Source organism: Papio anubis, chromosome 11 (genome assembly GCF_008728515.1).
Source record: "Papio anubis isolate 15944 chromosome 11, Panubis1.0, whole genome shotgun sequence".
NCBI classification, from domain to species: Eukaryota; Metazoa; Chordata; class Mammalia; order Primates; family Cercopithecidae; genus Papio; species Papio anubis.
Window position 1 is genome coordinate 79,620,718 of NC_044986.1, and position 15,380 is coordinate 79,636,097.

Sequence of the window (15,380 nt, forward strand, 5' to 3'; positions counted from 1 at the left end):
ATATGCTCTGAGAAGTTTGGTTGAACTTTGTATTTCTAAGCATAGTTGTAATATTCTGGGCCATAACCTCTAATAAGTTACTGATAAACTCGAGTGTATATGGAGAAAGAGAACAACATGGTTTCAGGATTTGACTTATTTTGATACTGCTGGGCCAATTTATTCGTGAAAACTCAAGAAGGAAGGACGGTTACCTTTAGATTTTTAAAAAGCAAAACTGGAAGAGCATAAACCCTTATATACCATAGAAATTGAGGGCAGAATTCATGGATAAAGTTAATGAAAGGCTACATTTGGTCCATTATAAGAAGGAAATGTTGACCAAATCTGGGTTACTGATGGATCGGTAATGATTAAAATGGAGGTATACCATCATCATAGGGCTTGACTTTTGAAGGCTATTATGTCAAGCTGACTTTCAGAGGATGCTTACTTTGTACTGATAATGAGGCTCAGTACTTCCTGATTAGGCTATCATGCAGGAACTTGAATTATTCTCATTTTCCTTTGGAAAAAAAATGAGATTAAGTTGGGTACTGAGGGCTACAGACTAGTTAATTAGGATTAAAGCCAAGACTCTTGATTCTGTGGCCTCTGCTGTTAATCCCTCAGGATGAAGTCTCAGATTAATATGAAGCTTCCCTGACCATTCTCTGCTCAACCAAGCGTCCCTAGCACATCCAACCATGATTCCCTCTTCTCTTTAATACCTGTGAGCACTGTGCACTCAATAGCCCTTTGTTGGAAACTATCCCTAAGTAGTTTTAATAAAAACAATACCTGGAAAGATGGAGAACAAACAACTATTCTGCTGGCCAGAGAGGATGGAGTGCATCAGCATCCCAAAGGAGAACAGCCAGCATTCTAGAACTCTGGGGTTGTACCTCCAACAGAGCCACAGAGTGGGCAAAGCCTCAGGTCCTAGGGAAGCAGAGAGACCCCCACCCATGGTGGATTTGAGAATATGTGAGGACCCTCAAAAAGCAAGCATCGGTTTCCCACACCATCATGTACTACCCCAAAGGGAAAAATGAAAGAGCACAATACAGGGAAAGCCTGGATTTCTTTTTTTCTTTCTGTTTATTTTATTTAACTTTAAAAATTGAGATATAATGATTACATATATTTATGGGGTATATAGTGATGTTTCAATACACATATTGTATAGTAATCAAATCGGTATAATTAATTAGCATATCCATCATCACAAACATTTATCATTTATTTGTTGAACATCCAATACCATGCTTCTGTAACATATTAGAAACTATAGTCATACTATAGTGGTATAAAATGCTAGAACTTGTTCCTCCTATCTAGATATAATTTTGTATCCTTTAGCAAATCTCTCCCTACCCCTTATTTCTGCTAGCTTTCCCAGCCTCTAGTATCCTCAGTTCTACTTTTTATTTCTGTGAAATCAACTTTTTTTTTAGCTTCCCCATATGAATGAGAACATGTGGTGTTTTACCTTCTGTTCCTGGCTTATGTCACTTAACATAATATCCTCCAGTTCCATCCATGTTGCCTCAGAAGAAAGCATTTCATTCTTTTTTTTTTTTAATGGCTGAATAGTATACCACATTTTCTTTATTCATTCATCTGTTTTTTTAATCCAATCAACCTAGACTGATTTCTTATCTTGACTATTGTGAATAGTGCTTCAATAAACACAGAGGTGCAGATGTTTCTTCAATATAATGATTTCCTTTCCTTTGGATAAATTCCCAGTAGTGGAATTGTTGAATCATCTGAGGACTCTATTTGTAGTGTTTTGAGGAACCTCCATACTGTTCCGTAGTGACTGTACTAGTTTACTTTAACAACAATGTATAAGAGTTTTCTTTTCTCTGCATTTTCACCAGCATTTGCTATCTTTTTAAAATAGACTTCCTAACCAGGGTGAGATGATACATCATTGTGGCTTTGATTTTCATCTCTCTGATTATTAGTAATGTTGAACATTTTCTCATGTATTATTTGTTGGCATTTGTATCTTCTTCTGAGAAATGTCTGTTCAGATTATTTGCTCATTTTAAAATCAGATTATTTATTTGAGTTCCTTGTATATTCTGGATATAAATTCCCTGTCAGATGAATAGTTTGAAAATATTTTCTTCCATTCTGTAGGTTGTCTTTTTACTCTGCAGTTTGTTTCTTTTACTGCACAACTTTCAGTTTGATATAATCCCATTAGTTTATGTTTCATGTTGCCTGTGCTTTTGAGGTCTTATTTATAAAATCTTTTCCCAAAACAATGTTCTGAAGCATTTACTCCTATGTTTTCTTCTAGTAGTTTTATAGTTTCAGATCTTACATTTAGGTCTTTGATCCATATTGACTTGGTTTTTATGGGTGAGAGGTGGGGGTCTGGTTTTATTCTTCTGCATATGGATATCCAGTTTTCCCAGCACCATTTATTGAAGAGACTCTCTTTTCCCCAATAAGTGTTCTTGGCAGCTTTATCAAAAATCAGTTAGCTGTAGATACTGTTGGCTATAGATACAGTGGATTAATTTCTGGGTTCACTCTTCACCGTTCATTTATTTGGCAGTAGTCTCACACTATTTTGGCTACTTCATCATTGTAGTATATTTTGAAGTCTAATAGTATGATGCCTTCAGATTTTTTTTTTTGTTTTTTGGCCAGAATTACTTTGGCTATTTGGGGTCTCTTATGGTTCCATAAACATTTAAATAATTTTTAATTTGTATTTAGGTGAAGAATGCCATTAAGATTTTGATAGGAATTACATTGAATCTGTAGATTGCTTTGAGTAGTATAGTAATTTTAACAACATTGATTCTTCCAATCCATGTGCATGGGATATGTTTCCATTTGTTTGTATCCTCTTCAATTTCTAAGCATTTTGTAGTTTTCCTTGTAAATGTCTTTTACCTCCTGTATTTAATGTGTTCCTAGGTATTTTATTTTATTTTTGTAACTATTGTAAATGGGATTGTGTTCTTGATTTCTTTTTCAGCTAGTGTGGTGTTCATATATAGAAAGGCTAATGATTTTTGTACGTTAGTTTTGTATCCTGCAACTTTGCTGACTTCATCAATTCTGAGTTTTTTGGTAGTCTTTAGGTTTTTCTCTAGGTAAGAGCTTGTTGTGTGGAAATGGACAATTTGACTCCCTCCTTTCAATTTGGATGGGCTTTATTTATTTCCCTTGTCTAATTGCTCTGGCTAGGACTTCCAGTTCTATACTGGATAACAGTGAGGACAGTAGGCATCCTTGTCTTGTTTCAGTATTTAGGGGAAAAGCTTTTAACTTCTCCTTGTTCTGTATGATGTTAACTGTGGGTTTGCCATATATGGCCTTTACTGTGTTGAGGTACTTTCCTTCTATAACTAATTTATTGAGAGTTTTTATTGTAAAGAAACATTGAATTTTATAAAATGCTTTTTGTTCACATATTGAGATGATAATATAGTTTTTGTTCTTCATTCTGTTGATGTGATATATCACTTTTATTGATTTGCCTATGATCTATCATCTTTGCATTCCTAGGACAAATCCCACTTGATTATGGTGTGTTATCTTTTTCATATATTGTTAAATTTGGTTTACTAGTATTTTGTTAAGGATTTTAAAATCTCTGCTTATCAAGGTTATTAGCCTGAGTTTTCTTTTATATTGTTGTGTGCTTGTTGGGTTTTGGTATCAGAGTTGTGCTGGTCCCATAGAATGAGCTAGAAAGAGTTCCCTCTGCTTTAGTATTTTTGGAATAGTGTAAAAAAAAGTTGGTAATAATTATTCTTTAATGTTTGGTGGAATTAATTGCTGAAGCCTTCTACTCCTGGACTTTTATTTGTTGGGAGACTTTTTATTACTGATTTAATCTTGTTACTTTTCATTGGCCTGTTTAAATTTTCTATATCTTTTCAGTTTAATTTTGATCACTTTTATATGTCCAGCAATTTATTGGATTCCTCCTGGTTTTCAGATGTATTGGCATATAAATGCTGCTAGCAGTTTAATGATCCTTTGTGTTTCTGTAGCGGTTTAATGATCCTTTGTGTTTCTGTAGTATCTGATGTGGCATGTTTTGTTGGTTTCAAATTATGTTTGTCTTTTTCTCTTAGTGTAATTAATAGTTTGTCAATTGTATTTATCTTTAAAATTTTTTTTACCTTTTGTATTCTTTTAGTCTTAATTTCATTCATTTGATACAATGATTTTTATTCTTTATGTTCTACTAATTTGGGGTTTGGTTTGTTCTTATTTTTTTAGTTCTTGAGATCATTGTTAGTTTGTTTATTTAAAATTTTTCTATTTTTGATGTAGACATATATTGCTATACATTTTCCTTTAAATACTACTTTTGCTATGTCTCATAAGTTTTGATATGTTGTATTTTTAGTTTTATTTGTTTCAAGAAATTTCTAACTTTTTTCCTTAATTTCTTCTTTCTCCTATTGGTTGTTCAGGAGCATGTTGCTTAATTCCCATATATTTGTATAGTTCAAATGTTCCTCTGGTTATTTTTTCTAGTTTTATTCTATTATTGTCAGATAAGATACTTGATGTGATTTCAAATTTTAAAATTTTTTTAGGCTTGTTTTGTGTTCCAATATATGAAAGATCCTGGAGAATTTTCCATGTATTGATGAAAAAAATATGTGTACTTTCTGCAGCTGTTTGACAAATTGTTCTAAACATGTCTGTTAGTTCTGTTTGGTCTATGATGTAGTTGAAATCCAATGTTTCTTTGTTGATTTTCTGTCTTGATGACCTTTCCAATGCTCAAAGTGGAGTGTTGAAGTATCAAACTATTATTGTAACGGGGTCTATCTCTTCCTTCATATCTAATAATATATGCTTTATAGATCTGGCTACTCTGGTGTTGGATGCATATATATATTTACAATTGTTATGTTCTCTTGCTGAATTGTTTCGTTTATTATCAGATAATGTTCTTCTTTGTCTCCTCATATAGTTTTTGACTTGAAGTGCATTTTTTCTGAGATAAGTATAGCTACTCTTGCTCTCTTTTGTTTCTGTTTGAATGCCATCACTTTCAGTCTACATACTTTCATGGGCGAGGTGAATTTCTTGTAGGCAGCATATAGTTGGGTTTTTTTTTGTTTGTTTGTTTGTTTAATCCATTTAACCAGTCCATACATTTTAAATGGGGAATTTAATCCATTTACATTCAAGGTTATTATTGATAGGTGAGGACTTACTCTTGTCAATTTATTGATTATTTTCTGGTTGTTTTGTATGTCCTTTGTTCCTCACTTCTTCTCTCTTCATTTATTTTCTGCAGTTGGGTAGTTTTAAGAATGGATTTTTTGCTAATCAAGCAGAAAGGCATTGAACCATTTAAATTTAGAGCTTTGATGAAATTTTGACATTTGTATTCTCTTCAGTGTAAGGCCCACCAAATATGTTTTATAGGACTCAGCTTCAACTATACCTTGATTTAAATCTTCTTTTAGAGAGAAATAATTTGAAATGAATACAAGTATGTGGTATGAAAGCTGCCAACATAGTCATTATATTCCACAGAATTAGAAAATGTCTATATATTCTAGATTTAGAATTGATCTTCCCAGAACATCAGTAGCCCTATGAGGCAAACGATGCTACTCTCAGACTTCAGTTAGGAACACATCTCTACCCCAGACTAATCTCTGTTGAAAATGTAAGATGACCACAGTATAAGCAACAATCTTTTCCATAACCATTTCTGAATTTACTGAGTTATTTCCATTCATAATGAAATACATTTATTTATTTTGTGAAACACTGATTTTGTGTATAGTCTCTGCTATTTTTTTCATCACTGGAAATAAAAATTTCAGTGAGTCTATAGTGAATTAGTACAGTTTTCAAATGTATGGCATCCTTCAAAACATTAACCAAAGATTTATGTTTTTCTGAATCATATCCTGCCAGTCTCGTAGCTTTTCACATTTTACAAATGACCACCTGGCTTGGTTTGGTATGACATGGTTAAACATTCAAATACTTTGCTTTTGCTGCATGATGATAGTTAAAATTATGGCATAAAAATGGATCATGAAGTCAATGACAACTGCCTAATGGAGAGTTGCTTTCCACTGAAAGCTAGAGCAGCCCGAATGACCTTGCTGACAGCCACATGGCAAAAGAAAATCTAAATAGGTACCCAATTTAATCTTAACTCTCTTAAGAGATTCTTTTCACATTGAAACAGAATATACAGCCCTCACAGGCTCTGTCATCAGCACTTAGTCACTTTCTACTGGGAAAATATTAAAATACAGGCCTGTGTGGCAGACACAAAAACCAATCCCTTTTTCCACACACCACCTAGACTCTGAAGAGCACTGAAATTTGTAGTGGCAAGTGTGGAGTGAAGGTGTGTAGAAACAAAGGCATGAGAGGGGAGAGAATAAAGCCAGATAAAAAGGCTATGGATATCATTCAGAAGAATCAGGGCCTACATGGAGAGTCACTTCAAGTGCAGACCAGATAAATAGCATGCTTAGTATTTGGGTTGTGGAAGCATCACTCTGACTTTCTACTATTCCGTATTGCAGACTGTCAAGCCTGCATGCAGTAAATTTGAAAATGGTTACTTAAAAGTCTCAGGAGCTTCCTTGGTTTAACTCCATGCCAAGTAAGAATTCCATTTGACGGATACGTAGGGCATTTCTTCTTGATTCTGGGATCATTATGAGCAACAGCTCTGTCACAGTCTTAAAATGCAGAGGGATGAGTAGGTGTTTTTACTGCAGTCATCTGAATACCTGTCTTCCATTAGAAATTGAGAACTGGTCTTACTTAGGTCATTCAAACATCATTGGAAAATAAGACTTAGAGTGATGGAAGAAACAAAACAAACAACACATGGATGTCTAACTAATATGGTTTAACTTCCCATTTCTCCCCCTAAGAAGAAGCACTTTGACACTTGTCTTGTCAGGGCTATTTTTCCAGAAGACAATATCAATGAGCCCTCTGGAAATTTTTCTTGAGTTGATTCAATTCTAAAGTATAATATTTGAAAAAATACTTTGTATCTTATTTCACATACATTATTTAATTTTAACCTTAAACTAACTATTGTTTATGTATTATTATTATTCCTATTTTATGAAAGCTAGATACATAAGCTTAGAGGAATAAACTGTTTCATCTTAGAGAAAAATAGTTAGTCAACAGAAAATAAACAAAATTACCTATTGACCATAGGCTCCTACTTTTTCTTTAAAAAAATGAGTGGTCAAAAACGCAGATTAAATAGAGGGTGTTTATATTCATATACAAAGTAATGTCAGTCCATGTTAATGACCATGTTTTCTGAGACACCAAGGCCTGTCTTGTTGTTTTCATTGGCTTAGATTTTTTTTTAATCTGATGGAGCTTTGTTAATAGAGTGGCATTAAGACATTGAGGTGCCCAAAGGTATGACATAAACAGATACTTTTCCAAGGACAAGTTGCCTTTCTGTAATAAAAGGGGTGTACAGGAACAGAGTGAGGCATTCTATGGCTCTGTCAGGCCCCTGGTGTGTTTATCCAATTTTCTCTGCTGTCTCTGAACTCAAAGTATGGATATAAATATATCACCCTCCCTAAAATGGAAGCAGGAGGCAAATGCACAAATAAGAACAAGATAAGAATTTGAAATTTAAAATTACACAGATACAATTTTATAACAAAGAACAATTTTAGGAAGCGAAGAAGAGAATTTTTATTTATAAATGTGGAACATTCTGAGCGCAGAGGGGCCTGTCACGCATAGTATATTGTGATGCAGTCTCTGAACACTTAATGTGTTCATTTTGTTACCATTTTACTCTGGAGTAGAATGACATACTAAACTGATCAATAGAAGGCTTTGGCTTCCTCAAGATGTTTACAGAGATTGTTGAAATTGAATAACATGAAATGTTCTTTTATTTTCCTGTTAACTATTACATTGTCTGACTTCTGTGGGTATTTTAAAACTTTATCATGGCTTATTTCCTAGTTCCGAACAGCTAGTCAAGAGGAGCAGGTTAATCTCCTGCAGATCTGTTAAATCCCTAGACATGTGACATTCATATTATCACAGACATTAAGAAAAATCATGTAGTTGTTCAGAGAGAGGGAAATGAAAGGATTCTAGGGTAAGGAAAATCCTCAGAAATAACTTGCTTTTAGATGTGTCTTCAGTGGTGTAGGGACTTGATTCAAGTCAAGCTATATTGAATCCCCAAATAGAACATACGCAGCAGCCCCTTTCATAGAGGACTAAAAGTAAGGAAAGACATTATTATTGATGTCTTTGGGATCTCATTGCTGCTGGTGGGTGGAGAGGAGTGCACAAAAAAAAGGGGAATAATTAACACCTTTCATATGCTATTCTATTCTGTTATTATATGCCAGATACCAAGACAGGAATTTTCTCTTTTTTTTTCTTTAATGTGCTAGTGTTGTTATTGTCATTTCACAGGCATGCCTATAAATTCTCAGAATCAGAGCCAAATCTCAAACTCAAATCTTCTGATTACAATTTCATGCTGTTGTTAATCAGGACTGTTTGGTTTGGAAATGACAAAAACCCAACTCATTTAAGTTAAAAGGGGAATTTCCTGGTTTTAATTAAGGAAAATGGAAATTAAGATTCTACTGGATGGCTGAGCCTCAAAAACTTGAACATACCTAGGACATTCTTTGAGTTCCATTCCTTCTCACTTGGCTTGACAGCATCAGTTTGTCTGAAGGATTCATCCACACATCAAGCAATATGATCACTGATACCTTCTGTATCTCAGGTATCCAAGCTTCATCACTGGAGAGACTAGGATTAAGGCTATTTCTCTCTGTTAATGTCTTGGGGAAGTTTCTGATTGGTCCAAGTTATGTCAGGTGCTTGTCCATATACCACTGAACTGTGCCTATCAAATGAATTATTATTGTCCTTGCTTGCTTAGCCAGATGCTTTTTGATGGTAGAAAAGGCAGTGGCAGCTACATGAGATAACTTGGGTCACACAGATGGCAGTAGGTGGGAGTGAAAGTTCTATCTCTCACACAGTACATGTATATGATCAGTTGGTAGCTACTCTGATCTTATAACAGTCTATTCTCTCAGGATGAACCCAAGACCATTGGCTTCACTGGCAAAGTACCATGCCCTGGGAGAGTCCTCTGACCACCCAATATGCTTCATTAAAAGTTACTAGTTACATTTTTCACAGAATGTAAAAGAACAATTATTTCACAACTCTTAGGTCACGATTGAAATGAGCAATATAAGGGTGAAAACAAAAGAACCTTCATTGCATTATTAATGAGGAAGTCTTGGGAACCATGTACCAAAAAAATTATATTGATTAGAAAATTATGATCAGATCAAATTGAAAGATCTGCAATCTTACCCAGAATCATAAGAGCAATCTCTGTGAGCTTCTCTATAACAATCCCAAGTAAACATTTGAACCTGGTAATAACACCATGCTTGCTAGATACAAAATGACACAGAAAGGGACCTCTCAAATGGTATGGCTGCCTTAATCTTCTTCAAAAACAAAAGCCTGGAAACACTTCTGCCTTAAATAATCAAAGAATTAGTGGACATGAGCCTGGTAAAACTCTTCTACTCTGTGGCCTATGAGAGCTGTCTTATAATAATGAGGTGCAGAGAGAAAGAGAGAGAGACAGAGGAGGTGATGGGTTTGAGGAGGGAAGGAAGTTTGAAACCTGTGTAGATTCCAGCTCAACTCTTGTGGTACAGCAGTGACACTAGGAATCCTCTAGTCCCTTTGTACCCAGGATGGCAGCACCAAGCAATGAACTAGGGGTACAGGGACAGCCTGGAAGACAAAGTGATAACAAGTGAGCACCTGGCCATCTCACAAAGAACTGAGAACATGCAATGCCCTCCTTCTAAATAAAGCGCAAGACTAAGACGTGCTTCAGAAGAGGAACAGAACCCCCACAAGGACTATACTGTGCATTTGTATACATCATTTTTTTTTCCTTAGGGATAACATTCAAACAAGGAAATACCAAAGTCCAGTAGAATCCATGTGAACTCCTCCCTCATGCTTTATATGGTTCTCAGTTTTGGCTGCACATTAAAATCACTCGGGAAACCAAAATTCCCAGTGAGCAGGCCACACCCCAGATCAATTAAATCAGAATTGCTGGAGGTGGGACCCAGATTTCCCTCCTGTCTTTAAAGCACCCTGGATTTTATTGTGCAGTGATGGCTGTGAACCACTGCCATAAATAAATGCTGGGTAAGTAATTGTCTCATTCTGCAAGAATAAGCAGAGCAAGGAAAATCACTAGAATTGAGCTACTGCAGTTCAAAACTATAGGGACACCTGGAGGAGGCAGAGAAAATGGCTAGCAGACAGTTTTTAATTACTTTTTTAAAAACATTTTTTTTGTATGTGTGGAATTCTTTAGAAAATTCATACATTGTTAGCTCTGAAATATCTTTCTCCAGTCAATTATGGTTTTCATTCTTCATCTGATGAATAAAGACATTGAAGTATTTCAAGGTAAAATTGATGGTTTGCCAAATGTACATTTTAGCAACAGCACTGTTGCCTTTATCTGAATAACAGTTTTTTCCAGTTATTTGAAAACTTAATTTCATTTTGACCTGATTTATTGAAAAAGTAGAAAGAGAAAAAAATTAAAATGAAGTTATCAGTCAAAGGCAGCACAAATATAACATAATCAGACTCAGACAAGGATGGAAACGATTGTGTGTCTAATGAGATGAGTCTTTAAAATCCATCAGTCATTTGGACAAAAACGGTCAGCTCATGCAAAAATTGTGCAAAAGCCTAAGTTTAAAAATTAATAATAAGGTATAATATGTTTAAAATGTGTCTTGGAAATTTGTGACTAAAGGCTAATGTCATGAGAAATTTTAAATCATAATTTGGCTCTCTGAGAATGTATAAAATATAAGACTTTCTTTTCAAATTATACATATTTAACTAGTACATGTTTTCAGGAATGCATTATGGATGAAATTAAGGAGCTCTGTCAAATTCAAGGAAGCAGAAAAAAATAGAAAATATTCATTTTAGGCAATGATTGAGTGTAAATAGTGTATTTGGGACAGAATGCCAGGAAACACTGAAAGCACAGTAAAGAAGTAAGACAGGGGAAGCCACAAAGTACGTGCAATCAAGTACAGGACCACTGCACTCAACTGGGGCTTGATCACATTGGTGAACTCTGCAAACCAGTATACAGGTACCTCAAGGATCTCCCATGTGGGGAGCAGGAGCTGGGTACTCACCCACTAATCAAACTATACAGCCATTGCTTGAGGGCCGCTGCCAGGAAGCATTCTTTTTCTTGGCACTTACAGCCTGCTGTAGCCACAGAGGGTGGCAAATAGAACCCCCACTCTCTAAGTCAAGGAGTCACATGTACCAGCAATTGGATAAGAGAGAGCATCTGTTAAAAGGGCGTTTTGAAATAAAACAGAGCAGGGGTCAGCAAACATTTTTTTCTTATAAAGGACCAGATGGTAGATATTTTAAGCTTTGTGTGCCACATATGGTCTTTGTCACGTATTTTTCTTTTTCTTCTTCTTCCTTTTTTTGGGGTAACTCTTTTAAAATGTAAAAGCATTTTTAGCTCACGAAAAAACAGGTGCTGGACCAAATTTGAGCTACAGATTTTAGATTGTAGATGGCTGAAATAAAGTATTTTTTTTTAAGACTAAAATCCAAACTTACGAGTTAAGTTGATAAATCAAAATGAAATACATGTTGCAAGATAAAGACAATCTTTGAATAAAATCTTTTATTGTGTATTGTTTATATACTACATCTAAATTAAATGATTATGGTAGAAAAACAATTGTGCTAACATAACAGATGACCAAAAACAGATATAGTTCAGGCAAGAACAAACAAGGTAAAATTTAAGGCATTAAAGAATGAAAGTTATTTTGTATTAGTAACAGTAGCAATGTTATATAAATGTACAAAAATGTGAAATCCACAGAGAAAACATTGTAATGATATGCTTTCATTTAACAAGATACCAAAATACAAGAAAAAAAAGCTGTGGAAAATAAAGGAGAGATGAACAGAAACACCATTAAAATGATAGACTTTAACCCACGACTGAAATCTTTAGCATATCAGGTATTAACAAAATTTAAAAGTAAAATATATGGAGAAACAATCTTATTAGATAAAAACTGTTATAAATTTTAGTGCACAGTTACAAATTTTAATAAATAGTAATTTATTTTCATAGAATTAGCTAACTGTGATTCCTAGCTCTAGTCTGTATAGTGAGTTAATCATTCAACATCTGACTCCTATGGGTCTTGTAGCACTCAGGGTGTGATATTCTGAGAACTTAACCTGTCCTCAATAAATTTGGAAGGCTTCACTGGTCCTCAGGTATCGGCATAACAATTATCAGTTATCAGCATAACAACCATCAGATGTAAAATTTTTCCAGCTCTAACTTTCTATTCAAGCCAACGGGCTTTTTGCTTGAGACAAGAGGATACATAGATAAAGCCAGAAAATGCATATTCTTTTCTTTATGTCTTTTCATCTTCTGCAGCATTAGACAGCAGGATACATTGTCCTGTGTTGGAGGAATCATGGACCTCTCTTCCCCTTCTTCTAGGCTCCAATTATCTCTTTTATCCACAAGAATTTCTCTCTCTGTCTCTTCTAGTCTCTTTACAGAAAACTACTCTGTCCTAAATCATACCTGAATGTTCAACACAGTCTCCTCACAGGTTTAGAATTTTGAAATAAAAGCAGAGAAGAAAGCAACATTCTTGCAGGCGACATCTGTCTTTCCAACATTGTTCTTGCTATTACACCATTTTCCTGGTGTTCAAACACTATAATACATAAAAACAAAACTATACAGAATTAGAAGTAAATACAAAAGTAAATACAAAATCAAAACTCTCAGGCCCTTGGAAATAAGAAGTTATTTTTGCAATTCTCCTGAATTAAGAATCCAATGTGAATTTTTTTTTAATATTTCCAAAATAATGACTGTAAGAAAACTACATATCAAAACATAGAGGGTATATCCAATGAGGTACACTGAGAAAAAATGTAGGAACTTTTTCTAAGGCTTTGACACAGGCATTCTTTTTGATGTTGTATGGATTATAATGTAGCTAGAAAAACACTTCATTCTATAAATATCCACTGTTAAGTAATATAAAAACTGAAAAAATGGCAAATTTAATATTTGGATTTTTTTCAAATAAAAATAATTTAATTTCTTTAAAAAAATACTTTTCTACCATAGAATATAATGTAAGAAATATTACATAAAACAGGAAAGCACAAAAATGTTTATAAATCAGATATCTGAGAAATTGCAGAATTTACCATGCTAAAAATTAGATTGTTCTCTTAAGGCTTTCTTCTAATTTTAATTATAAAAAATAGCAATTAATAAACTGGGAAATATATAGATGGCAGACCAAGCTGCAGTGGGAAATATACAGATGGCAGACCAAGCCAAACTATGTAACTGTCTATTACAAATTTGCAAAAATAAGACTGATAAGCCCAATGTAAATATTCAAAATAAGAGTTGAAATTGGTAATATAATAATTTTAAAGTGTGTAAACTCCTTGGAATTACATTTAAACAAATTCAAACACCAATAATATATAATTTTCTTCAAGTCAATGCAAAAATATTTAAAACACTGGGCATTTTCCATCAAGGGAGGATATTGACACTATCATACACTTATAGTGGTAATGTATAAGATGCTAAACTTCTTCTGAGGGCCAAATGGTAAGATATATGAATACCTTTTAAATTATTTGACCTAATATTTTTAATTAGGATTATACTTCGTCCACAGGAAACAATCAGTGTTTCAAATAAAGACATGGGAACAAGTATATTTTCTATAAAATGATTGAAAAGGAGGAAATAAATGAAAATTCTGAGAATTGAGTAATAATAAAATAAATTGTAGGCAACTGACGATCACATAGAGAGGGAAAAAAAATCTTGAGTACTGTGCCAGTTAAATTTACGTATCAACTTGACTAGGCTGTAGTGCCCAGTTGTTTGTTCAAATACCAGCCTAGATGTTATTATGAAGGTACTTTTTACATGTGATTAACATTTAAGTCATGAAACTTAGAGTAAAACAGATTACCTTCCATAATGTTGGTGAAGTTTCTTCTAATCAATTGAAGGTCTTAAATGGGAAGACTGAAGTTTCCTTAAAAAGAAGGAATTTGGACTCAAGTCTGCAACATAGTAACTTGGCCTAAGTTTCTAGCCTGCCTGGCCTGCTTTGCAGATTTCTGACTCAAGACTGTGCCATCCACCCTCAGCTCTTACCTGAATTTCCACCCTGTAGACTTGCCCTACAGATTTTGCCCCTGCAAGCCCCAATAATCTTTTAAGCCCATTCAGTCTCTCTCTTTCTCTCTCTCTCTGTCTCTCTCTTTCCCCCACCCCCCTCCCCATCTGTCTCTCTCTTCTCTCTTTCTCTTATTGGTTCTGTTTCTCTGGAGAATACTGACTAACAGAGGTATAATAATTTTTTATGTGTTCCAAATAAAATATTATGATTTTTGCTTCAAGCTGTGCTAGAATAACTAGTACCAGATTTAACAACCATGAGATGACCATATGCAGACATTAGACAAAAAGCAACACAGAAATTCAATTCCGATCAAAGGAAAACTCATAACCTGAGCCTCTGGCTTGCTGCCTGAGGACCTTTTTCTAACTCTAAGCAGACATCACAAGAGGGAGACATGAGGGTTGAGACAGCTGAAGTGTGGAGCCTAACAGATATAACACCATGAAGGATGGATTACTAGGAGACTGCGTAGTGATGCCTAGTGACTCTGTCCAAGATATAAGCTATGCATGCCTAAAGGTATGGCATGGAAAATGTAACAGAGAAAGGTTGAGTCATGCCGGGGATGTTAATGGTCCAGTGTATCTAGAGTAGAGAGACCTCATCAACTTTCCAGGCATCTATCTGAGACACCAGAAAAACCACAATTCAAAAGTAAGAACCATATTCTAAAATAAAGTGTACTGTAGACCTGTCCTAAAAGAGTATAAGGCAGACCCTAACAGGAGATATTGAGTCGATAGAGTTTGGAGGATGAATCTGCCAAGTTAGATTGACTTAGAAAATAACTTGGGCTTTCTACAGATCTGTCTTGACAAAGAGCAACACCCTACCGTACACAAATTCAAGGTGATCGGCTAGTAACTGAATTACCTACCAGATCAAAAACGAATACTCTTTTGAGGAAGACAACATAATCTTTAGTATCTACAATGAATAAGAATTAATATCCAGTATAATGCACACACACGCACGCACACACACACACACACACACACATGATATGCATGGGGATATAAAAACAGAATAATGTAGAGTCCA